The sequence below is a fragment of the Anas platyrhynchos genome, chromosome 1, assembly GCF_047663525.1.
Source record: "Anas platyrhynchos isolate ZD024472 breed Pekin duck chromosome 1, IASCAAS_PekinDuck_T2T, whole genome shotgun sequence".
Classification (NCBI taxonomy): domain Eukaryota; kingdom Metazoa; phylum Chordata; class Aves; order Anseriformes; family Anatidae; genus Anas; species Anas platyrhynchos.
The window spans coordinates 183,419,919-183,447,020 of record NC_092587.1 but is presented as its reverse complement, the minus strand read 5'-3'; the positions used below and the strand labels follow the sequence as shown (position 1 = coordinate 183,447,020).

General features: G+C 41.7%; 1 protein-coding gene across 8 annotated transcripts in view; it reads right to left on the bottom strand.

Moving 5' to 3' along the window:
* The window catches only part of STARD13 (StAR related lipid transfer domain containing 13), a 291,838-nt gene extending 266,909 nt beyond the window's left edge, over positions 1-24,929 (bottom strand). Inside the window, exons 1-2 of one of the 8 annotated variants that reach the window (XM_072032613.1) lie at positions 24,669-24,929; positions 23,256-23,310 (exon numbers count right to left, since the gene is read on the bottom strand). The gene's annotated coding sequence lies outside the window, so the exon portion shown is untranslated. Of the gene's footprint in view, positions 1-13,412; positions 13,565-23,255; positions 23,433-24,668 lie in introns of those variants that run through there. The other 7 variants (XM_072032611.1, XM_072032615.1, XM_072032614.1 and 4 more) reach the window with 7 other exon arrangements.
* Between the last annotated feature and the right edge of the window lie 2,173 nt (positions 24,930-27,102).

The window sequence follows — 27,102 nt, the reverse complement described above, 5'->3', positions numbered from 1 at the left end:
CTGTTTTGTGAGGCCTACAGTATTGTTTATACAAGCATTTCATGGAAAAAAAAAGTTACATATTTCTTACTATTAACCTTTCAATACTATCTCCATTTCTAATGCCCAGAAGCTCAGCTTTGAGGAACGCCCCCCATGCTCCCACAGTAGCATGGTGGATTGAAACAGTAAATGAGACAGAAGAAGGAAAAATTGTGACTGGTAAAAACCATCAGCAGGGCAACCTAATCACACTGCAACTGTAATAAGTAGGTTACAATAGCTATTACACCTACTACCAGTCCTACTACCTTGTTTGCCAGGACATTACATATACAAAATAGCCTACTGCCGCAGGAATTGCACTTCATTTTCAGCCCATGACCTCCTATTTTACCTTTTTCATATAGATTCAGACCTAGTTCTGCGTTAGTCCCCTTAGGTACTTGTACACTATAATTAAATCCTATCTCACCTGATCCTTTTTCACGGCCCAACATGTTAAGGTCTTGGAGCCATTTCTTCAGAAGATGTATTCTCCCATCTACTAAATTAGCCTTGTTCCCTGGACCCATTCCAACTCTTCCTTAGGGAATGCACCAAATTACAAACCTCTTGAAAGATTTAGAGGTCCAGCAGGGCTGCACGTGGTGCAATAATTGGGGAAGTTGGCTTTCAAGGATATGGCTGGGCAGGTTAAAGTCAGTAGAAGTTCAGCCCATGGAAAGATGAGAGGATTTAGGCTTAACAGTTTGAATGCAGTATGACCTAAAGGGGTTAGCAGTGTCTATTCAAATCCTAAATCTAGTGCTAGCTTTCATGTATCTTCGTGCACTTTAATATTAAGTGTTTCAGACCCTCGGCTGGTGTCAGTAGCTGGGGAAGTAGCTGGGAAGCTCATGGAGTAATTTCAATTTGCTGTAAGTGGTGTGCAGCCAGAGGGAGATACCTGAGGAGATAGCTGATACAATGCTGCTGTGAAGGAGGACAGAGCGTGGTCCTTGTCCTGGAGCCCCAGGGAAGGCAGGGAGGAGAGAGCAGCTCTCATGGGTGCTTGATTCCCATCCTGCCTGGAGCCAGGGCCAGGAGACTGCCAACACTGCCAGACTGTGTCCTCCAGAACTGGGAGAGAGAGATCAGAGCTGGAGCACCAGTTCCCCCACCTCTTCTCCCCCCAGACAGGGGTCTCTGCTCCCCAACAGTCTTGGCCAGCAGCAGGGGCTGGACTGCCATCCCATCCCACCTGGCTGTTATCAAACTGAAGGTCTGCATCTCTGCAGTTAGCACAAAGTGCTTACATGGGATGCCGAAATGCAAAGAATTCATCACATAAACAAGCTCTAGAAGTCATTTGTCCTGAAAGCAAAAGAAATGTTCTGTTTAACTGCTTGGTGGTTTAGTGACTGCAGCAAGCAGAGTGACAGTTACTATGATGTACTATGATGTGCTGCGTTCTTCTGAATAGCCTCTTAACAATAGCTGTGTGACAACTCATAAATGACATTTGTGATGTTGATAATGTCAGCTTCACTATGCTAATACACCGGTTTCTCTAACACCTAACTTTTTCGGATATCTGGAGAGTGGTATCTGCTTGAGAAGCAGTTTGTTTTTCACAGAAAATGGTAATGCGCTTTCTATGTCATAGAATAGTCGTAACCCCAACAGAAAGAGAAAACTTTAAATAAAAAAATAAAGGTAGAAAAATAGATCACAGTATTTGCCTATTATCCCATGTAAATGGGTCTGTAGAACAAAGTTATTTTAAAAAAGCAATACCCAAAATCTTCCAGGGGTGAATTAGGAAGTTCTGAAATTTGGCATTCCAGGGGCTGTACTGTAGCAGGTAGACTTCTAGGGCCAGCACATTTCTAAATACATATATAAGCAGCAGGACTGTTTCTAAAAACCCATAAGCGCATATTCTACTAGCGATCCCTTTAAAATGTACATTAAATCTAATATTTTCTATATCAATTTAGACTTCATCTGATGAGGATATACTGAAACTCCTACTCCTACTCCACTCTTTTCTTCTAGCCTTTATTTTACCTGTGTGTATTTTTTATTCTGTCTCCTTCCTTTATATTAGAGGTTGGATAAAGGACTGTAGAGCATTTCCTTCTGGAATTCACACTAAAATGCCAATCATTTACCAGTGCTTTCCTGTACTCAGCATCCAGCTAACAGTGAAATTTTTAAAATGTTAAGGTAAAAAGTTCAGGTAATGAAACAAAGACCAATTACTGGGATTGATGTCAAGGAGTTATTATCTTTGCAGTGTATTAAAATACACACTTTGTTTTTGTCACCCTTCAGCACCAGATCTAGCTTTATTTACATGTTTTAGATAAACTGGGGGAGAGCTCCTGAGATATAAAGCCAAAGCAGAAGCCATCATCAGTTGTTTGGCTGAACAAGAGGACCACAGCTGATAGACTCTACACATCTCCTGCGAGAAATGGACCTTGTTGGGAAGAGCTTGCAATTTAAGCATGCAAAACAAGAGGTTGGAGGAAAAACAGAGTCAGAAAATTCAAAGCCAGGTAGCAGGTGTGTGGTAAAAGCCATACATGTAGATCCAAATCCTGTTCTTGGTTGGTTTCTAAAAACAGTACCAGCAGAGAAGTGGTAAATGGTGGCAGCAGAAGTAATTATTGCTGTATCTAAAATGTGCTGAAATTCAATTCAAGATTTTCAGTGATTCAAGTGAGTTTTAAACAGGTCTCTAATAAAGTCTGTGAGGCTACCCAGTCCATGGCAAATCCTGGAATACAGCTTAAGAAGCCCTGACTCTGCTACAGCCCATGCTGCTGGTGAATTGATCTCATTTCCACCGTCTTTACTCAGTCCTTTTACTGCTCTTTCCAACCTAAATGCAGGATTCGAGAGGACAGCACACTGATTGCATGCTGTATTTATATAAAGCTTTCTCCTTTGATTTTCTAAAACTACATTCTAATTTTTGTTTGTTAGCTTTACGTTTAAATCATCTGCTTTAACAAACAAGAAAACTCATTTGATTAAAAGACTCCCACACTGTACGCCAGGTCTGTTTAAATAACCTTTTTCCCATCTTCTCTGTAATCAGAGGATTTGAATTCTAATGCAACACATTCATGCTAGAACCTGATTATATCCCAGAGCTACAATTCTGAGTGGCACCAGTCCATGCTATCTGACGGTATTTGCCAAAAACATGTCAGGACTCCCCTATAGTTCAAATCACCCCATAAATTCTACCCTTACACAACATGGTGACCTCATAGCCAAGGCATGCCTTAATGATCAAGCAAGTGGAAACGTTCAGTAAATACATTGAATGTTTGACATTGTTATCAGTGGGTGTTCCCTAGGTCTCTTGTGAAACAATCCCAAGATTAAGGCAAGGCCAAGAAGTGTCAGCCAAGTGAAAACCTTAAAAGTTACTCAAGAAATTTAAATAGACAACAGTATTTTTCTACACTGAAATGCAGCAAAATTATTTCTTAGAGAAGTACAGGCAAAACAGCCACGTATTTTTTGAACAGCAAGTAACCTTCATTGCTTTGACTGATTTTCCTTCATGCCATTTCTAATGACATTATGAAGCTGAAGGAAGTATACCAGCCTGAGGACGAGTTCAGAGAAATTAAGCATTTAGAAGTAAACAGAAAAGTCCATTATGAAAATGATGTTCAATATAGACAAATATTTCAGCCTTTCAGCCTCTCTAAGTCTGACCTTAGAAAAAAATCCCAAGAAATTTGATTCCAAAAAGCAAAGTGCAATGACCCCTCTACAGTGCATGAAGGACTTGGCTACTGCTAAGTAATTTCCATGTCAGCAGAAAGCACTGAAATGCTACAGCAACATAACAAAGGGAAAAAGGAATAAAATCAGAAAGAAACACAGACCTCTTTATTCTTTATATTTCCTTGTCTTCTCCTTTAGAAAGTTTATTGACTTTATGTCTATGTGACATCCTACATCAGACCTATGGGGCACCCTCTCAGGCCCACACTGACAGTGGGGTCTATCCATATGGCTTCAGTGGCCAGAGTAGCACATCAAATGTGAATCACTTAAAACTTCTTGTCACAACCACCTTTCCTTGGTAGTCTTATTAAGAATTAAGCCCTGACCTTGTAACCATTACACACTCCTCATTATGTTCTTGATTAGTTTGATGAAGTGAATGGGACAACTCAAATGCTTTCAGCACATGTAAAGAGAATACACTGGGCATGAGTTTGGAAACTTCATGTTAACGTATCTAGTATTAGTGCAGAGGCATAAAAGAGACAACAAATAAATACATAAAAACTCCTTAGCTAAGCTCATCAACAGCAAGAAGTGCAATGCTCTGATAGCCTAACCTGCTGGCTGGCATTCAGTCAATGAATTGTCTGCCTACCTTTGCAGTGAAGTGATTTCTATCAAATAATTTGCATTCATAAACTAAAGAACATAAATGGAACACTACAAATGTCAGATCTGCAATGGCCTGAGCTGAAAGGAACTTAATGCCTAGTATTACAGGTACCTGTATGACCCTACGAGTTGGCTATAATCCTGTTCAAGGTGGTGGTAAAAATGATGGATGACAATCACACCTATGTGTGCTACATTACTAAGTAATGAGCTGCACTGTACTACATGTTTTGCCTCCAGGAACATCTACTTTATGTCATTCTTTTTATTCTTCTTTTTGCAGCAGAACATCACAGTCTGATAACCAACATCTAAGGTTTTAGGGGGGCGGTATTTTGCTGAACCTTTAGTCTCAATTACCGTGTAAAATGAAATATTTACATCAAAGTAGTTCAGGGATACTACAGACAAGAAAAATCATAATCAAGTCTGAACATTCATTAGCAGAAGTTTCCCATTTCCCCTCTCAGATGTGGAATTCCAAACCAAGCCATGTCAAGGGGAACATTCACAAGAAGCGATGCATGACAGGAAAAGAAATGGAATACACCTCCCAACATTTGTGTTCTCAGTGCTAATATACCTCTTGTATCCCTTATTTTGTTCCTCCTTCCTTGCCATGTAAAATGCAGGTCAAAGTATCTTTATATCAGAAGCATTATGTGAAAAAAGTCTGTATTAATACAAGATGAAAACTCATCCCCTTTGCTTGTATGCCTCAGGAAGGAACCTGCACATCCTGGTGGAGAGGGAAATCTTCAAGGACTTCCTTAGGAAAAAGGCTGAGCCTGAACTGAGAAATGTGTGGGCTGATATTTGCTCCTCTGCTGAATCCCACAGCACTGAAGAGGCATTATGAACATCCTGGTGCAGTTCTCTGGCCTAAGGTAGTTTCTTCCTCATCAAGAATAAGTATTATTTTTGTTTCAGTCACAGTTTTTTCAACTTAAGGACTTCACATGGATAGCACCTTACTAGAATAAGTAATGCCAGCTGCTATTTGATAGATTGTGTTGGTTCAGTAATGATTTTTAATGTTGGTAGAAGACTCTATTACAATAAACAGAAAATATGTTTACCCTATTACAGCTAATGCCAAGGGTAAAATCCTCTGTGACTCCTCTGTGCATACACAAACCAGATGCTGACAGGCCCAGCTGCAGGCCCCATTTTACCAGTTTATCCAATTCTTCCTCAGTGAGTAATTGCATCTTGTCTTGTTTCTAATCTAATTTCATCCATTATACAAGATGGATAATTTCCAGGGATGCAGTACAGGGGTGGGAATGTCTGCAAAAAACAAAAACCCTGAAAATCTATTTTCTGATACATTCAGCCCACAACTCTTCTGCTGCACTTCTTCCATCTGAGTAGGTCTGCATGTGCAAAGAGGAAAATGAGAGGCACAAGACACTGAATATGTATGTTTATCTACCCCACATGGTAAAAGCTGATGGACAGCCTGCCATTGGTGATGGCGTGCTAAGACGACTGTCTGTTATATGAGCCTGTACATTTACTTGAAGTCTTAGCCTGCCCATACTTCAGTTTCTTGCCTCATCTTAGAGGGGAAACTTATTTAGGCAGAAGTCACCTTTACGTTGTGTGCCTATGTGGCAGCCAAAACTGCAGAGTCCTGGTGCAGAAAGGGTGTCCTATGCCAAAAGGTAACATGAATTAAAATGTCTGTGTGTAAACTAAAATGTATTAGGTTACTGTCTACATGAAGTCCGGCAGCAGAAGTCTTCTTTCTGCAGCAATCTTCTCTCCACAGTTTTGTCCCTGTGATTCCATGTGGGAAAACATGGATATTTTAGCAGTTTCTTACTAAATGTCCTCCATCTCTGTGCCTAAGGACTCAAAATATATCTGTCAGTGTTGTAGCTGGCCAGTGACTTCATTTGAAGCGAAGCTGTGGGAGTATTTTACTAAGCTAATTCCTTGGAAAAGCAAAGAGTCCTCTTTTCCAAAGGTGTAAATCAGCCTTTTAAACTCACAGCCCAAGGGAACTGCATATGCTATCCATAAAATCAGATTGTTTATGAAATTGGATGTTTGTTTAATTCACTGGTGTTCATGTGCCTTGCTCATCATAAATCTTAATATGTAAATCACCCAAGTATATAGTTTTCAGCATGTTCGGAGTTCACATGAATTTCCATACAGAAGGCATTAAAGAATTCCCTGTTTAGTCATTAACACTGCTTTAAGGGGTGTTTACAGTCAGAAATGTGTCTCCTGCTCCCAATCCTCCTCCGGTGGTCTCAAGCCTTGCATGATGAAGATGAGTTTGGGGTGCTGAGGCTGCACTCCAGCTGCAAAATGAGATGCCAGAATTGGCCCCGTGCCCTCTCCCCAGCTGGAAGGGGGCAAGGTCTTAAACTGTGCCCATGCAGTACTTGTTCCTTAAGCCCACACCATGGTTTGGGCCCCTTGGGTGACTCACATGGGTGTTGAGGTCTTCCCGTGCTGATTTCTGAATCCAGTGGCCAGTGGCTCCAAGAGCATCAGGAAGACAGATGCCCATCTCAGAGCTCCATGGAGGAACATATGGATAAGGAAAAGTTTGAGATCTTGCAGCCGCAGCTAATAGATGGTCTGAACTGTTCTCTGCAACCCCCAAACCCATCTCAGGTACTGAAGCAGACAGACGAGTGCATTTCTAACACGGAGTTTACAATGCTGGATTAAGTGTTTTAATGCTCTTGGAGCCAGGGCTCCATTGAGCTCATTTATCTCACAGAAGGCAGCAGCAATGATGGAGCATAAAAACACACAATGGACGCAAAAGCATACTGGAGTTAATTTAAAAACAAAGCTAAACATCTGCTTCAAGAGCCAGCTTTCTGTAGATGGGAGCACTAAACTTTGAAACATTACAGCGTGTTTAACCAGTACCACACCAGCTGTTAGAAATTTTTGGCAATGGTGCAGATATTATCTGGCAGGTTCTTGTGAGCAGCTGACAAGAATGAAGAGTGACAGATATAAGAAACAGAAAATGCCACCATATGGCATGAATATTATGCTAATGTTTCAGGTGTCAAGCAGTAGTCGCTCGTGTTTAATTTGAGTGCACAGAATTTATATGTATTTTAATGATTACACAATTTTATACACAATTACATTTACATTTCCATATTGTTACAACTGTAATTTTGCCATTTAACGGTAATAGACACTGCACTAAATTTGTCCACTTAGCAGCTCAGGCAATGATGTTTTCTTTATGGCTTTAATGCCATAATATTTATTCCTATGTACAGCGCCGCTGCCATCAACTGAATACTCCTGCGAGCCAGCCTGCAAGACTTTGCTGGCTTATGCTGGAACATTGGATTTTTTTGCTAAATGCCAACAGTTTATGGGTATGTCTCCACCAAAGTCATTGAACTTGCCTTTTTCAAAGGAGGAACCAGCCATATGACATTTTCAAAGGAGGACCCAGCCCTGCCTTGGACCAGGAAGGAAGCCCCATGGCAGGGGGATGGGGGTACAAATTTCAGGCTGTGAGGTTGAGCCCCACGGGTAGCTCAGCTCTGCCAGCTTTCCCTCTGGGGCTTTTTGGGAAGCTGTTTTACAGATGGTGTGCCACATCAGAGCTGTTCATTTCTCCCTGAGAACAGGAAAGAGCAAAGCCTGGTGGCATAACTTTGTGTGTCCTATTTGTTGTGCATCTCAGACTTGAAGAAGCTCTGATCACCTTCATATCTCTGATGACCTCCCAGCATAGTGCCTGCAAGTCTTCTCTGCTTCCAAGGCTCTCATTTGTAGCATTTCCCCTTCTCCTCTCCAAGCCCCTGCTTCCTCTCCCTCCAGCAATGTTCTCAGACATTGGGCAGCCCAAACACAAGCAAGCTCTTGACTTCACGAGAGGCCCTAAGATAATGTCTTTGAGACCTTTACCTCCTTTACCTTGATGTTGAAATATTAAACGTTGGCTGAAGGGTTATAAAAAAAAGTTACTAGCAGGAGAAACATGTTAATGCTGATAATTGTATACTCCATCTGCCTTAGGATATCAGGCTTATATTTGGCAGAAGTTTGGTAATGCAAAAAAATGCACGCTGTAACTTCATAGTGCATCTAAAACGATACCCAGAAATATAACAAGTATCTTATAGATCACTCAATAATGTATTTTTGAATAGCATGTGTAACCTTTTCTAGGAAAGAAGTCAACGAGAAAAATACTGCAGAAGTGGTAAATGTGGTGACTTGGCTATGTGGATAGCACAAATGTAGCTCAGGAACAGTGGGAAACTGTGAGTGGCAGCAAAGGCTCAAAGAAAGGGCAAGTTAAACCATCCTGAAGCACTGAGATTATCTCTGGCTCACACAGGCACATTTTTTTTTTTTTTTGAGAGAGCAGACTTATCTGATGGTTCATGGTTCTGATGGTTTCACCTGAGAAAATCTCTGATTCTGTTCCAAGACGAAGTAAATTACCAGCCACCCTGAAGAAAATTTAAATTGTGCTTTAGTTCTTCTCAAATACGCAAAATGAAGTGACTTAAAACATACTATTGACAGTAAAATCAGCATCCGAAATGTTCTGGGAATGCCCTTTTCATTGAGCACTTCCAATAAGAATTATTAAGGAATTACAAGGAACTGAGAGCTGCAGTGACATCATGAAAATGTGAAGAGCCAGAGAAGAGGAAGAAGGATGGAGATATTAAAAAGACAATGTAACATGGAAAACACTCAGTGACTGGTTTTTCGTTATCAGAAAAGGCTTGTATTGCTAATAAATATCAGTTCATGAGCTAGTTTCAAGGAATCCTCACTCCAAGTGGAGATGAGGAACTCCTAGGTCTTGCAAACACCCCTGCATGTATTTGTGACTCTGCTGATTAATTGAAGAGATAGAAAATGTCTGCTCAGCCCCACCTGCCACATCTGCAGTGTTAATATTAAGCTAAGGGAGGATATATTGGCTTTATCTGGAGTAAGAATTTTCTGTCATAGAAACACTAGAAGACAGCTCAGATATTGCAAAGAAAGCCTGAATATTCACCCAGAGATAAAAGTCCTGTCATTTCCTGGTGAATTCCTCATTACAGAGGCTCTCTGAGGGGCGATGGCACCTGGTGTAGCTCAGAGAGTGCCCTAGCTGGTGTGCTTAACGTTTCTGTTTTCCTTAGATGTGGTTCACACTTTCAGGTTCTTCAGGAGCAGCATCTTCTACTTCTTTTAGCAGGCCCTGGAGTCTAGCAAGCCTTGGAGAAACTCCTGTCAGCTGTCACATCTCGCTCGGACACCTCACTTTACTACCTCCATGTCACCCTAGTATCATCCCTGAGCATCTGACTGCTCTTGACTGCTTTATGGGCACTCCAGATTAGCAGCTCTCTGAGTAGTTTTATATCCCTGTTTTTCTAAAGTGCATAACTAAATATTTTCATAAGTGCAGTCTGGCTTTTTCTGCTCTGACAACCTTTGGGCCAAGTCTGCATCTTTAGAGTTTTGCACTTTAGAAATTCACCACATTTTCAATGCCATGTTCAATGTATAATTCAGGTTAACATAGGATGCTAGTCCACGCAGCCAGCTTTTAGGCTAAACTTTGAAAACTGTATATTTATACTCAAAGAAGAGTTCTGGCCACACTACCGAGCTCAATGACAATTTTAAAGGAGGAAAAGCATTGTCCTAATTGTGGCAAGAAGAAACAAGGGTAGTATTTAGCCCTAGCCTGAAAAGAGGTCTAAGCCCCATAAACGGGTTTAGGACGCAGCTAATCCATGTTTGACTCTTTGCTTTCAGGTTAGTACATTTCTGATCTTGCTGTAGCACCAAAGATAGGTTGTTTCCATATATAAGACTCAAATTGTTTTAAAATACCTGTTTTATTTTGCTCTGAAATGGAACAAAGTCATCAGCTCTCAGTTTGGATGTGATAACCAACCATTCTGCTGGTTGCAATGACTGCCAGGCCAGTGGTGAAAAAAAAAAAAAAAAAGATGAGCAGGAGATGGTGGAGGCTGGTGTGCACACAGGCAGATGGGAGCCAAGGGACAGGAGGGCTGCTGTGCCCTACCCTCGTACTACAACTGGGTTGCTGTGGGGAACGCATTTCACGTCTCTGGGTTTCTGTTCCTCCTCCCACCTTTTGTTTGTGATCTTTTCAGAGCAGGACTGTCTCTTACTACATGTTTATACAGTGACTAGCATGATGAGGCCCTGATCTTGCTCGAGGCCTCTAGGCATGACTGTAATACAAATGATAAATCATCATCATAAAACAGGACGGCACAGATCCATAACTTCTGTCATAACTCATGGCTGGAGTGTCAGCAGCTTACAGACACATGGCAAGGTCAGGGAGACCATGAAGGGCCAGAAAAAGCGAATCCACACGGAAAACAGGAGATGCTGAATGTCTTTGAAGCGTTTTTAATATCGGTCACTGTTATACCTGTGTCAGTTCACCGCCCATTTCCTTTATTGATGTCACCTCCTGACAGCAGTGATGTGGCAAGGAAAGGAATTGAGCCACATATCACGGCAGGTGTCAGTGGTCATCGGGGTGCAGCCTGCAAGAAAACGTGCACGGATGGTCAGCTGGTGCTTCCCATCCACAGCTTTTGTACTGCACTGACCTACAAACTGTATGGATTACACCCACGTTGGAGATGCCTGCGGTGGCAACAGGAGCTTCAGCAAAAGTATTGCTTTGTCCTTTTAGCATTTACAAAGGCCTACAGACCCTTATTTGTATCTCATCATTTTTCCCCGCTGTCCTGTGGAAGAAGTCTGTGTGGGTACCTCGTGCAGGGTGTTTTGGCAGCCCTAGAGACCTTTTCCCCCCGCCTGTGACTCAGCTTCCATGCATGCAAGGCAGCACTGGCCGGGCTAAATTCCCTGACAGACCAATCCTCGCTCAAATCAGCACCAGTCAACGACATGCTTTGCAGGAGCTGTCATCACACTCTAGGGTTACTCATTTTTTCAGTGTCCCCTAACCTGTAGAGGCAAGGAGTTTGGGAGACCTGGAGCATAACAGGAAAGAGTTCTCTGCAGGAATGTCAGGAGCTGACGGTACAAAACACAGCAGTTATGTCCATTCAAAGCAAGTCAAGTAAGCATACAAATATCTTTAAATCATTATACCTGGCAAGAAGCCATGCGGTGTTTTCAGCCGAAGTGTGATGCTTTGAGAAAAATTTAGCTTCGGTGAGCTGAATGCCAGATGAAAGAGAAACACTAGGGAAGGCTCAGGCTAGGCTACCCCTGTACTTAGTAGAAAAATATTTTGATCTCAGTAAGCTGAAGGTTTTGCCCCATCCTTCCTCTCCAATAGTTTTGCATTGTCCAGTTAAAAATGACTTGTCTCCTTCCTGAGATTAGAAGTTTCAAAATATATTTGAAATGTTTGAGAAGAAACTCACTCTTTAAAGTCTTCCCTGCTGCAGGTATCTGAAGGCTAGCCTGTCTGTCAGCTTGGTTTGATGGCATACACAACAGGGAATACCATCTTATTTCCACTTATGACTGTCTTGACAGGAGCTTCTTTAGCTTCTCCCATTTCCAGATGACTTCATTATTAGACAGACAATTAAAATAAGAAGCATGTTTTCCAGAATTAATCTTCCTTCTAAAAAATTTAAATTTGGTATTGAGCACTCTAAATGAAAACAGATTATTATTATATTGCCAAAATCATGAATGCAATTAAAGGTTAGAAATCAGTCACAGATTCAGACCCTGGTGTATCAGGAATAACAGAATAACGCCTCTTTCTCCCACTTTGTGGAGTAAATCTCCATAACTAGGATGAGAATTGGGCCAAGTATCTTTGACTGGTAGAGCTGACAGCATAAATTAGATGAACACTGAGAATAAAACAAGAGAGCAGGAAGGAGAAAAGCAAGAAGGGCTGAGAAGTAACATCAAATAAAGGAGATGTGAAACAGATATGCTCAAACCTGGGTGAGGATGTGGTTTGGGATAAATGAAACAAGCAACATAGCAAGAGGCAGTTTTCCCTGGAGAGATACATGGCAGTAAAGTGTTATAAAGAAGAATTTAAATTCAGAGGATATGCCATAGTTGATATGATAACACATATGTTAGGCACAGGGAGACAAAGGCCAGCATAGAAATAAATCCAGGGGATGAAAAGCACAAAAATTGTTCAAGCATCTGGTAGGCAGGACAAAAATTAGAAGTTTTGAGAATGTGCAGGAACCAGACATGGGAAAGCCAGACAATTCCTTGAAGGTGAAGGGCTGGTTAGTCTTCCTAAAGGAAGTAATTCAGGCAATTTGGACTGACCATCAATGTGATGTAGGTTGTCTACTGGTATGTCTACTGGTATGTAAGGTAGATGCAATGCCACTAAAACATTGCTTAAACTTTTTTGTCCTTCATTTTAACATTGGTATGATAGTGCAGCAGCCCACAAGGCAACAGCAGGAGACCTCTCTCTAGACTGACTATATTATATCTTGTTTTATGAAGGCCAAATCCTGGTAATGTTAAACCACCAACACTCCTGGCATCCCATCCTCATTGCAGTATTCAGGCACCCTCTGAACTACCTCATTTAAAGCGATACAAAGCAAAGCTCTTTGCATCTTGGTTTATGAAGGTCAACTAGTCATCCTTTCGCACCCTCTCCACAGGCACTGTTCATGATCTGACACTAGTTTGTGAATGTGGACTTTTGTTTCTACTTTTCTTCTCCTTTCTAGTTCTTCTGCAGGTTGTCATCTTATCTCCCCAGCCCTCAGTGCAGGTAAGTTTGGGGCAAAGAGGGGCTTTTAAGGTACCTGAATGCCAGTGCAATCATTGTACTGCAAGGAAAAGTCCCCCTAACATAGAAAATCTTCCCTAAGGGTAAGGTTACACACTCCTTGCTCTCATTACCATCATCTCCAGAAAGATTAGGAGACATCTGCTGAACCAATGTAATAGCCTTGACCTTCACTTGCCCTTTGCCTTTCCCACTGTGGAGACCCACCCCGATGTCTCATTAACAACATAAAAATAAAAACGTCATTTTGTTTTCTCACCTCCAGCCAGCTGTGGAACCTTCCCCACATGCCGTAAGTGAAACCTCTTGTCCCTGGAGACCTAGTGCTTGGGAAACCCACTAAATGCTCTTGGTTTGCAGTCTGTGAAAAGCAGCAGTTTCCCTTATCTTCTCTGCCTCTTGGCCAGCTTAATCTGGGATCAGCAACAGTGGGAGATGATACAGGCTGAACTCACGGCAAAGGAATGCTGTGGAGAGAACAGCAGTGGCAGAGGAACAAACCAGATACTAGGTTATTTCAATCCTCAGCTGTGTAATTTGGTATTTTAAATGAGGATGAGCATTGGTTACCTTCCCTGCTCTGAGTTCCAGTGTTTGTGTTTCTTTATTGCACTGGTTCAAGCCTTGGGCTCATCGAAGCTATTCCTTGGCTGTCTCAGCTCTGCAAGCCCTTGACAATGACTCAGTCCTAGAGATGTTAGCCAAAATCATAGCTAAGAGGAGCTGGCCTCCTTGGATAATTTGGCCAGAGACAGCTCACATGCAAAAAGGTAGAGATGTGGGATTTACTTATGGGTGCAGCTCTACCAGGAGAATTGGAAACGTGGCCTCTTAACATTTTTGCATGCTTTCTAAGCCTTGCCAAACCTCTGAGGACTTTCCTGTTGCAGTTATGTCCTCATCATGTCCTTTACACATGCCAGGAGTAGTACCTGGAAGGTACTACTACACAGAACTATCCAGAGCATGGGGAATAACGTTTTCCTGGCTCACAGTCACATTCCTGAGGCTCCATCCAACAGACAACTTTGTGGAGAAAGAGGGAGAGGGACTGGGAATAAAGCACTCTCATTTACATCAGAGCTACATCCCCAGCTGACAGGTATGGCCTTATTTACATCATTTTGTGGTCAGTTTGGACATTCACCATCATGATTGTTGGGCAGATCATGTGGTGGTGTTTGGCTCTGCACTGCACTTGGAGGCACAGCACCGGGAGTTAGCTTCCCATCCTTGCTCCTGTTGAGGTTGGGCAGAGTTCCCATTAGCTGCTGCACTCACCAGGACATGACCTTAAATGCACAACTTTTTAAACATTTTGGAGGAACACAGATTGCTGACATAGACTTTGAGGTAATCTAAATCTCAGATGAGGAGCAAAATACTGTGAAACCAGCTTCAAAGAAAGATTTAATTTGGCTGTATGTGTAATCTGGGGATTGACTGAAAGAAGAAAACTTTCGGTGGCTAATTTCTACAGGGTCTGAAATATAACAGGTTATTAAACACACAGCCCAACAGCTGCAGAATCTGACAGAGATATTGTTCTCCCTGAGCATTTGGTAATAGAGTACTTCAGATGATTAAATAGCTAATAAAGTCAGAGTCTTTGCTAAGTAGATGGATACCAGCAATATTGCAAAGGTAATTATAGATTTCTATCAAGAAATTCTTGACTCAAAATATTTATTTTCAGACTGAGGCTAATATGCTGGTCTCAGTTAAAGAGAAAATATTTTAGCCACTATTAAAAGGTTTCCAATTTGCTCTACTGTAGTGGTTTTCAATTACAACCAGTTTCAAGGTATACATTTTCAGATTGAATATTCCTTTTTTCAAGGTAAATTCTCGGCTGCTGTCACATGAAACTATTTCTCCCATTAATCATGATCTTACGACTTTTTTTTTTGGCAGCATGGGGACTTGCATCTTTAGGCTGTTCAGACTGCACCTTGCTCCTTCACAGGCATGAGTCAGTTGTGGTATCTATGACTCCTTAGAGTTGCAGAGCAGTACGAAAGGGTAAAAGAAACAGAAAACAGTGTTAGGGCAAAAAATCCTGCAAAAGAGTCCTGAATGCATACAATTATTCATTTACCTCTGTTGCTATTTCAGCCTGTCTTTTTTTTTGCTGATCTTTTAGATCCTTTACTCCTTCCCTGTGAGGGCCATTAGAAAACCAGGATAATTTTTTTAATAACTTGCATACACAGCTATGTTAGCTAATTCACAGACTGCAGCAAAAAAAGAGAAAAAAATCTTTGCATGGCTAAATTATCCCATTATCACAGACAAGCATGCAGCAGAGCCTGTATTTACACTGAAGCTAGTTTGTTTCTACCTGTAATTATTTTTGCCTGGTTTATAGAAGTGTAATAGATGCTTATTTCCATTTAGCTGAGCCAACACAAATCATAGCAATGCCCATGTCTGCTTTGTTCTGTGTTCTTTGATGCCATTTTGTGTCTGCTTTACCGACCCCATCTCCTGCCTCAACATACTTTCTCCTCTTTAAGTCCTCTGTTAAGGACTTTCTTTTGCATTCCTGTTGCAAAAACAGTAAAAAAAAATAATAAATAAATTAGAGGGCAATGGCTCAAATGCAGAGCAATAAAAGGTATTTTAAATATATACGAAGAAAACATGTTATTGCATTTCTCTCATACATTTGGGTAGTACTGCATTTCTCGCACCATGGCCAAGAGAGGATTGCTGGCGCTCTGTATCATGCTGTTTGGATGTAAAAATAGTCATACCATGATCAAGACTGCCTTATTCACAGGATGATCAGGCTCACAAGCTGTCTGTAAATACAGGATGTAAATGGGATCACTGCACTGCAAGATGGGGCTTTGCACAGTGGATGCAAGCATGGAGTGCATTACAAATGAATGAAGGCTGCAGAGCCTGTGGCACACCTGTGCAAGCAAATGTATTTATCTATATATGTATATTTATTTTTCCCTTATTACCAACTATCAGAAGAGTTCCAAGCTGCTAAATGTTTGCTTAGGTTTTCAAGATGCTTACAATTTATCCTGCAGTTGGACCTAGGGTTTTGGTTTGGTTCCATTTCTAGTGAAATCTGAGTATGATATTTTAACCTTTATTTATGGCACTGACCATCAGCTAGCTGAATCTTTTGTTTCTACTGTCAATGACAATAAGAAATTGGTGACAAAAATGACTATTGTGGTTGTAACTGCAGTGTTATTTATAAACAGCTAGATGCAGAAAAAATGCAATTTAAATTTCATTGTGAGCAATATTCAGGCCTAGAGCTCCCTAATGCACAATTCATAGCAGCTTAAATTGTAGTCATTACTCTCATACTGCAATACTGTTTGTCATGATAAAGGGAAATTACTTTTCTGTCAATTACTCCAAGAAGATTAGTTAATTTACATTTGCAAAGGGTATGGAGCAGCATCACAATTCCATGGAGATGCTTCTCAGAAGCATTTGGCAATTTAGGGTTTTGGGGAAAAAGTAAACGCAGCTCAACTTCAAAATTAAAAAAAAAAGGGGGGGGGGGGGGAAGGGACATCATGTATGTCCCAAGGTCTTTATACCCACATGAAGAGTGGCAAGGCAGAGTAAATATATTGGTTACAGACTGCCAGCTTGCCAGCTTAAGTGTTGCAGAAAATTCTCTTGAGGACCTGGAAGAAGCATGTTCCTCCCTGCTTCTGTGCTGGGCAGCCAAACTGGCAGCATTAGAAATCTTTGTTCCTCACCGTATCTGAGCTGTGCATGTAAATAATCTATATAAAACATTCTACCATTTGGGATCCAATTCTCTGCCTTCTGCTAACATCTAGATGTTTATTTAATCCACGTGGGGATGTAGACATAGCAAGAGCCGACAACGCATGTGGAGGAATGTTATTTTTACTTTCTTAATTACAAATTCTGGGTGATTATTAGCATGCCTGGCTTAGATACCCACCACCTGAGGCACCGCAGGCCTCATTCTAGCCGCGTAATTTGAGGTGTTGAAGTTTGGCACCTGAGTTCCTCGGAGGGGCGATGGAGTAACTGAGTGCATCAGTACCTGAGAGACAACACGGAGCTCTTCTGCTGTCCCTGAGAAGCAGCTTCATGAAGGAGTGACAGGGAATCCCCCGGGAACCCCAGCTGATACAGGGCACCCCTCTGCTTGCAGCTGGGCTGTGCCCTCCTGGTTTCTTGCTAAAACCAGGGGAGGAAGCCGTGGCTGTGCTACCTGCAGCTTGCTCAACGTCTTCCCAGCTGAGAGGTTTTCACTTCCCTTGAGGGCAACTGTGGAAAGACTTTTGGAAAACATGTTGATCAAGTGAGGTCTCAGACTTAGCACAGAGAGTGGGCAGGGTGAAAACCTGCCTCTACCCTGCAGCAAGGCAGGTTTGCTTAAAGCACCTATACTCCGAGGTCACGGGTATGTTTTGTGAGCAGAACAAGTGCTGTGGAGTACAGATGTACTGTGTAGGTGTAGTGCCACTGCCTGCGTGCAGCTGGCACAGCAGAGCTTAACCTCTAGCAATTAAAATGATGAAATACCAACAGCACAGGCATCCTGAACACTGATGCATGAGTTCAGGCATGTCAGACTATGCTGATATCCCGATCGTATATTGGCATTGCAGTTCTCATGGCACTTTGTAATGTTTTAAATCTAATCCCCTGCCAAATTCCATCAAATATAGTCACAGTCTTCCCTCCCAGCATTACTCTCTTGAAACAACAAGGAACTAAGCATCCTTATCTTTCTTGCCAAGCCAGAGCCCTGCGCAGTTGCTGTTGCTGTGCATCAGTGCAGAGTGTTTCAGACGCAGGAATTAAAACAGGAAGGAGTTCTCAGAAGACTTTACAAAGAGTTTGAGGGCACCTTAATTACAAGTTATCTCTGCTCCCGTTAGGTTTAGTGGATTTGCAACACTGCTCAACCCAAAACTGGACTCCTTGCTCTAGCTACTCTTAAAAACTTCACAGACTGCTTAACAATCACAGATGTTTGTGTTTCCTTTAATTATTATTTTAGCTGCTTGGATTTTCTTTTGAGATGTACATTCTTGGTTAACATACAAGCTAGAAACATAATTTGCACAAAAGATAAATCCTTGTTTGTTTTCAGAAATCAGCATTTTAATTAAGTGGATCTAAATTCTGCTAGTATTAACAATAGGAACTAAGATGTAAAGTTCAGTGTAAGGATATAATAATATGAAGGTATAAAGATAAATATCAAGGTATAAAGATATAGATTGGAATCTTTAAAATTTCAGCTAAATGATGACAGACAACATGCAAAACATTTTCCAGACCTTTTTCTTTGGCCATACTCTGAAATATTAGAGCCAGCCTTACTTGTTTGCTCACAGTTTGGATCTTAAAATGTCCCTTGTTTATAATAAACTTAATACTTCTGTTTTTGTCACAGCAATAATATGTCAGGGAAAAGTCTCTTTGCTCATAGTGGGACAAGCATACCTTAAACCACAACAGTTCCTGGCTCTATATGATATGTAAATGTTGAAAAAGGTAGGCTTCTGTGACAGCCAGAAGTACCATTCACAGTGCTGTAATTTCAGGATGTAATGAAGTGGCATTTAAACAGCTTGGTTTTAAATGATGTTGAAAGATCCAGTTGTGGTTGTGAAGGTTTTAGGATCAACTGTGTTTGGGATCCGTCTAATTTTTCTGGTTTCTTCCTATGGATAAAGCAGGAGAGCTCATGGTGTGGGTTGCTCAGCAGTGCACCTCCCTCTTTCCCTGCACATCCCCCTTACAACTGTGTGACCTTTGGTACATGAATACACCTTCTTTTTTACAGAGAGCCCACAACCAGCGGTTTAATGAAGGTAATTTAATTTGTCTTCAAAACAATGCATTATGCATTAATTAAAGTAACTTAATTTGTCTTCAAAACAGAGTATTATTCATTCTCCCTAAGGCACAAAACACACAGCACAAAGGGTAAAAAACAACATCAGAAGTACATGACTCTTACTCATACCCTCATCTTTTTCCTTGCCAGATTTTGTACTTTTTCATTTTCAGCTTCAAGAAACGTTTGTGTAGTATTAGCAAAGCTGTTTTTCCAGTGCTTTCCTTTGCCTTGTAACTCCCTTCCTCTCACACACAGCCTCTGAACAGCTTCTCTCAGGTGACACAAAGGCCTCAAATTCACAAAGATTTCATGAGATTATAGTGCTACTTCTCAGGCCTGGAAAAACAGAGATATTACCTGTGCTGTAGCCAACGAGTTATCTCTTATGTCCACAAACCTTCTTAAATTTGAGGACTCTTGTATGTGCTAAGCCATTGCTTCTCTTCTTCTGCTTGATTCCTTTCATAACTCTCAGTGACTCAACCGCATGACAAGTATCCCCATTTCACAGATGTATATGTGGAAGCAGGATATTCATTTTAAAACTAAAAATATCAGGTAGATTTTTCTAGTTCCCTACTGAATCTGCTTATTCTAAAATAATGGCCTGTGATAAATTCTTGTCATCAGCACCAGATGCAACAGCATGATAAATCTTTATAAAAGATTAGATTTTCTAAAACTTGAAAGATCTGATGAGCTGCACACATCATATGAATATTTAGTGTTACAGGTAAACTCTGTGCCCATACAGAGAGAATTTACTAAGTTATTTTGGACTAATGGAGTGCAGTTGTGGAGAACACATCCCCATAGCACAAAAATATCTGAGTAATGATAAAAACTACTTCAAAAGAAACTACTTTAACTACAGTTCAGCTGAGCCTTAGCTTCATATAATCCCCACTTAGATAGTGGTAGATATGAACACGCTTAATTCCAGGAACTTGTTAAGTGGCAAAGAAGAATGGGCAGAGCCAGCCCACTGGCTTCGTTGGTGTTTTATTCTTGGTGATGCTGAATGTTCAGATATAGTGTCCCTGGAAATCCACACGGCAGATAGCATTTGCAATGAACTCCTTAAAATCTGAACACGCCATGTTTGTTTCTCATTCAGAGTAACCAGTAAAACAACCTCACACCGGATCCTGGAGATCCTTTTGTAGCTCTGCCATTTCCAGATGGCAGAGATGAGCTGTCGTTAGTGCACATATCACAGAATTTAGTTCTTTAGCCACAGCCATAGAAGTAAAAACCAGCAATTTCTGTCCAGCAATAGAGGTATGAGCTGACTTTCCCATCTGAAACTAGGCCAATTTATTCCTTTGGGATGAATTTCATGAGATAGGACAGAATCTACAGATAGCCACACAAAACCTCCCCTCTCTTTAGGGCAGCAACTCCACAATATCCTAGCATGCAGAACTGGGAAATCAAAGCCGTCATAAGGAAGCCCCACCTATAGTACAAAATATTCTCATTAGTCTCTCCAGGACAAAGACCTGGGAGTTATTTTGCTGTGTAGGTGGCCATGGGAACAGTGTGGTTATCATCACAAAACAGAGGAGGAAGCAGAGCTTTCTCTAGGAATTGGGAAGCAGCTTCTAGGACATCCCAGAATATCACAGAAAGCAGCACTTTCAAAGCCAGAAACAAACCTTCCCAAAACAACATCACCAGTAAAGAACAGCATAAACCTAGAATTATTGTGAAAAAAAATGAAAATCTTTCTGAGCAGGAGGAAAGAAAATAGAGTAACACATGCAATTTATAGCTTGAGGCATATGTCAAAGGCTTAGACAACATATGACAACAAGTAGCTGGATTTAGCATCTTTCTGCAAAACTGTGTTTGAGGAGACATAACAAGCAATGCTGGTGGAACAGAGCTGAGATTATGCTGTTTAATCTTTTCTTCTGGAAGAAGCTCCAGGTGAAAGCACAACTGGAAGCTGGCAGCACCACAGCAGCCCTGCTAGCAACATTCTTAATTGCAGCATCTCGTTGTTTACCTTCTCGCCTAGCCTGGCAGGGGTGCCAGCTGCATACGTGGAGCCACATTCCAACTCCAGTCACACTGGAATGAATCCAGGGTCATGTCATGCACTACAATGAAGTTATTCTTTATTCACACTTTTCCAGCTAAGAATCTGGCCCATTTTATGTAGGTAGCAATATCTAATAGAGAATTGACTGTCAAATCGAGGGAACAAGAAACAGACTATGTCACATGAAGAGGAAACATTTTACGTTACAAGGATTACAGAGGCCCTTCAGTTTAAGGACTTTATCAGTGTTTCAAAGACAGGCCACTGGAAAACATTTATACAGGTGTTCTGCTGCAAAGATAATTTTTTTTAACCCTACTTTGCTATTTGAGAAAATGGAAGGAAAACTGACACAAGTTTGATTTTAACATTCTTGAAAGAAAAATACTGCAGTTTGTTCAACAGAGAACACTAATTCTTTATGCATTTACAAGCAGTTTGGCTTAAGACTTCTTCAAATTTGGAATTTCTTCTACATCAAGGAAGTAGGCCTCCCTGACTGAAATACTCGATACTCAAGATTTTCTGTGTGAGTGTATTTTTGTGTTAATACCAAATTCAGCTTTGGGAAAAACATTCTGTTTTTGTCTATTGGAAAAATCTGTGATGTTCCAGCTGTAGTGACCAAGAAAAGGTAGGGGAAAGGAATGAAAATAAATGAAATTTATCATCACTGCATTTCAAATAAGTTCAAATTCACTCCAGCCATGGCTCGATGATAGCATAAATCTGCCTTTAGAGATTCCAGTGCTGTAACAAAACCTCTGCAACCAATGATGTAAGAGTACCACAATGGTATAGATTTACTCTAGCAGTTCATTTGTTAAAAAAATACTGACATTTACTTTGTACTTGGCGATGGATTGAATTGCCTCCTTGCCAGTTGTATAAAGTTGGTATATATCCCATGTTATGTGCTCTGACTAATTCATCAGAAATGCAGTCATACGCAGACACCTCATCTGGATGCTGTTTGTGTTGCTGCATGGTCTGGAGGTGCCCAGATGCAGACTAATGGTGGTGGAAGCACCAGGGATGGAATTTCTGCCATACCTCCTTAGCAATAGCACGATACTGATTTTTCCTTTCATATCAGCTTTGGATTTCACCTGGATCTGCCAGAATATAAGAGTATAAACTGATGCAATGTAATTGCCAAGGCACAGAAACACTGAAGTTGCTTGCTTTTTAAGGAAAATATAGCTTATATAGGGAAGGGTGTTGGACTGGTTTGGGTAGCTAGACAGTCGCGGCACAACCTTGTCTGGATTTGAAACTACTTTTTCAAAAAGCACACATCTCAGGTTTTACTAACATCCAAGTGAATTGAGAGAAGTTCCAAAATACAGCTCTTTGCACTCAAGAATGTGTATAAACAGCACGGGATCACAGAGGGTATTGGACAGTTCCCACAGGAAACTGAAAATATCACAAATCTGGGGTCACAAACTGCATGCTCAGGTTTGGACTCTTGAACTGGATGCCAGCCCTTACAGCTCTCCCAAGGAAAACTATTTCACTATTTGTATTTAAACACATGAAAAAGGGCAGGTTATTTATGTTTCAGCTACAGGAATTAGCCTCCTGTGCACTAGCAAGTGCTATCTATCCTTTTGTTGAAATTATTTCTATAAAATCTGTGTCCCAGTGGACAATATTCTCTTAAACTAATTTCCTGCAATCATCATTAATTGGCCAGCTTGCTAACACCTGGCACCACCAGCTTTTCCATCTAGCAAGCACAGTGCCACACAATGGTAACAGCAGGTTTTAACCTAATCCCTCTCCATACACAAGCAAACACCGAATGACGCTCGTGACAAAGAGACACAGACCAGCCTGACATTTGCTGATAACTCCCAGGAGATTCTCCACCAGCACAACTAGTCCTGCTCAAACACATTTTCCAGTGGCATAGATAATTTGAAACCATTTCCAGCTAGACTAATTGCATGCACGGAAAAGAGCATCCTCCTCAGTGCACGTTTATTAGTCCAGCCGCAAAGGCAGCTTGCACTTGGTGAAGTTTTCCAAAGCAGTAATTATTTCATCTTAGGAGAATTTGCAACAGCTCACTCGATAATGAAAAGTTATTATGCAGATATATATACTTCATGCAAAGTTTCAAACCAAAAAGAAAAAAAAAAAAAGTAGTTGTTTAAAGCTGATGTTTAAATTCCACTCACAGTTTTGAAGTCTAAGCATAAAACTTCTTACTTTGCAGTTGTAGCTCCAAGCTGTCTGGAAAGATAATGCAGTCCATCAGATATCCTGGTTTTGTTTTCATGCATAAAAATATAATCTGTCATAGGCACAGGAGCTGACTTCAAGGACCAGCCCCTTCTGCTGAGCACACCAATCGGGAGACCTTGGGAGCACATGTGGAAAGCTGCTGCCCTGCGCGTCTGTCACAGGCAGCATATGCTCCGGGTGACCGAGGTGCCACGTTAATGCTGGTGTCAGTGAAACAAAGCACTCAGGGGGCTGCCCAGCTCCGCAGACCCACAGCAGGAGGAGAAATGGAGGGCTGAGAGGAGGAGGGAGACCTTCCTCGCCAGAGAAAAGGCAGAGCCTTTCCCTGACCACGTCGGTGCTGCTGCTCCTGCAGTATCAGACTTCTCCCTTTCCTATCGGCCTTGTTAGTGTTTTAATAAAAGTGGTTTTCACTTTTTTCCCCCCTCTTTTTCCACCATATTAATTGCTTTACTTTTTCTTCTTAGTTACTGTTCTCATCACACTTATGGCTTTTTATTCCAAGTCTCAACCCTCAAAAGCCATGCAGGTGAAAAAATCTTGGGCACAGCACAGCCTCTCCTCCTAACATGCCAGGGCCAGCAGTGCCCCTGCACTCCAAGGACCTGCCTTTTGGGGCTTTTCCTCCCTTTTCCTCCCTTTTCCCTGAAAGCTTGGGCTCTCCCCTGCCTCACCGCTGTCTGTCTGTGCGCTCCCTGCTCCTCTCTGTCTCCACACGCAGCTTCCTCACTGCCGCTCAGAGCTTTGCTTTATGCCTGTTAGTTAGCGAGAGAGGTCATGTTTTCCTTGTATATTCTTAACCTGATGACTTTTAAATTCAAACTACTTAGAAACCCTGTTTGGAGACACACACCCACAGCCTCCTGGCTAGCTGAGTGCTTAGCCCTCCTCATAACAAGGGCTTAAAAGAATGCGTGCACATTAATACGCCTTGAAAGCGTAGCAGTAATGCAGCGCACTAAGTCACAGATCAGACCATACATACGTGAACAGGATGAACTAACACCTGTAGATTTGGTTTCACTTCTGGAAGCTTATTTACAAGTCACAACGTGCTCCAAAGGGAAAGCAGTCGACACACCAGGGCTAAAGCTGTGCCTCTTCCCCCTGCAGTACAAGGCCTGGAGGCCGTGCCACCTCTGCTCCCATGCTGACCTCGGTGCTCTCTGTATTAATTCACCCGAGTGGCTTTATTTGATAAAATAGTCCTGTTTTCACCGACTTGATGCAGCTTAAAGAATGGGCTGGCTGTAATGAGAAATGTTAGCTCTCATCTGTGAAAAACTTGCTGTTTTAATGACATTAATTTTGTTCCTAAATTCTAACTTAGCAGATTAGTAACTCACCAAAGAATTATTTTACAATGCTTTTCTCATGGCGGGTATAACAATGCTGATTAAAAATTTCGACGAAGTGCCTTCTTCCACCCCCAGAACCCACCAGTTTCTCAGAGGAAAAATTCCTGCCGAAATGAATTTCTCTCAGTACCAGCATGTCCCCGCCGAGCTCTGGGAGGCATTTCCCATTCCGAGATGCTGCGGCCAGCGGGCCCAGAGCAGGAAACAGCCCTCAGTCAGTCAGCCAGAGCCGAGGACCCTAGCTGAGTAATTTCTTTTATCTGCTGCTGGTGGGGCGGGGAGGAGCGTGTTCGATGTCTTTGGGGTGGGTAAGGCCTTTTCCAGATCTGCAACAAGGAGCAGGCTTGTTCCACGTTCCCAGCTGGGGACGCCTCCGTTAAACACCCAGCCCAGCCAGCTGCTGCGAGCTACGCATGTGTATGTTAATGGCTGGGATTTAACCAGCCACGAAGCTGCAGCAATTTGAGATGTACAGCCCTGCTGTCTCCCTCTCCTTATTTCCTTACAGGCATGGTGTGGCTCCCCTCAGGATGTGTGTGCCATCTATTAACTCCCAGGCCAACTGCATCTCACTGGCAACAGTTTTCCCCCACCTCCCACTATATATATATATATATATATGTATTTTTTTTTCCCTCTCCTCTTAGTCCTGATTATGCTGGCTGTGTTGTACTGAATTCCTGTCCTTGGTATTTACAGCCTGCAAATATTTGTAGACTTATCACGTCGTCTGTGAGCCACTGCTTAGCCAAGCTGTATGTATTTTTTCCCTCATTAATCAGTTCCTCCAGCCCCTCTATTTTTGCTGCTCTTTCCTGTAGAGTTTGCAGGTTTTGCTTGTTTTTAAGAGACAGCGGAGGGTAGTTTAGTTTTATTTTATTCTTCTAACAAGGGCAACTGTTGACTGAAATTAAAAGCATATTAAAGAGAGTTTAAGGCAAATTTGTATTTGAACTGTCCAACTCTAAACTTCATACTTCTTTCCTTTTATTGGTTACATTTGTTTGGATGACTAGAGTTCTATTGAAACCCAAATATCACAAACTTTTGCATTTTCTTTTGTCAAGCACACTAATATCCCACAGTCTTGGACAAACCCAGTGACTCACATCAGGCCACCCAGACATGCAGGTAAATGTGTGTCCAAATAGTTGTTGTCCGGACTCAGGACCAGGCCTTCAGTGGTGCTTGGGAATCCAAGTCGCACAATTGCTGGGGAGGTAGAGTGTCTGCAGACAAAATAACCAAGACCAGGAGGAGCTTCAGCCCTGTTTTGGCCCTGCTTTGGCCCTGATCAGTCCCAGGGGACAATTCAGGAGCCAGCTGCTGGGTCAGTGGTCAGAAGGTTGCTACCTGAGAACCGTCTCTCTCTGCCTGTATCTCCCCAGTGTTACCCTGTGGCCGAAGTGCAAACAGGCTCCTGAGTAAAGAGATGTGTGTTGCAATATTCCGTGATTACTACACGCGGCTCTCCAACCTTTGCCACCAGACGCTGAGTGGTTGCCTATGGCACAAATAGCACTTTACTCTCTTAAAGATCCCACTGGAATCTCACTGTACTTACTAAGGCTTAGTGGGAGCTGAAGGAGGGGAAAAAAAATCCCCAGACAGTTTAAATAAGGTTTGATTATTCATGGGAGCAGCAGAGGAATGTTAAAACTCTCCTGGGTTTGTCGGGAGCCTCTGGCATTGCCCCAGACTGTTTTCCAACTCCGCCGTTGCTTCGATGCCCCTAAATGCAGACCGTAACTTCAGATAAGTGAAATTCCTGCATAGACGATGGAGAATCAGGGGACAGCTAGAAGCTGCCCACAGTCTGGTGTATTTTGAGTAATCGGTGGGGTTTGGCTTATACCAGATCCTGGGAAAAAGGATAAACTTTGCACCTTCTGTACGGCACTCTCCGTCAGAGGCTATTCCCTTTGGGCCCTAGTCTGTCAGTGCAACATGGGATGGAAAGAACAAGGCCTGTAATCTTATCCCAGGGCTTATATTAGTGTTTTTTTTTTTTTTGTTTTTTTTTTTTTTTTTTTATATATATATATATATATATATATATATATATATTTTTTTTTTTTTTTTTTTATATTTAATTCACATGAACTACAGCATGCTGTAATGGTGCCACCAATGTCACTTCTGCTGCAACGTTTCCATTAAGGCTATTTTACCATTCAAAGGCAAACTAAAGCAACCTTAACAAACTCAAGATAATGGCAATGATATAAGTGCTTTAACAATGACACCTAGTTGTCTTTCCAGTAATTTGTAGGGTCTTGTGGTTTAGGCCTGTTTTATGGTCCTTGTAATTTGATGAAATGTGTGGCATGCTTTCAGTGGTTTTTCCAGCTCTTGAAATAACTGATAGACAAAGTGTGTCATTTAAAAACCTCATAGCAAGGATTTTTAAAGAACACCTGAG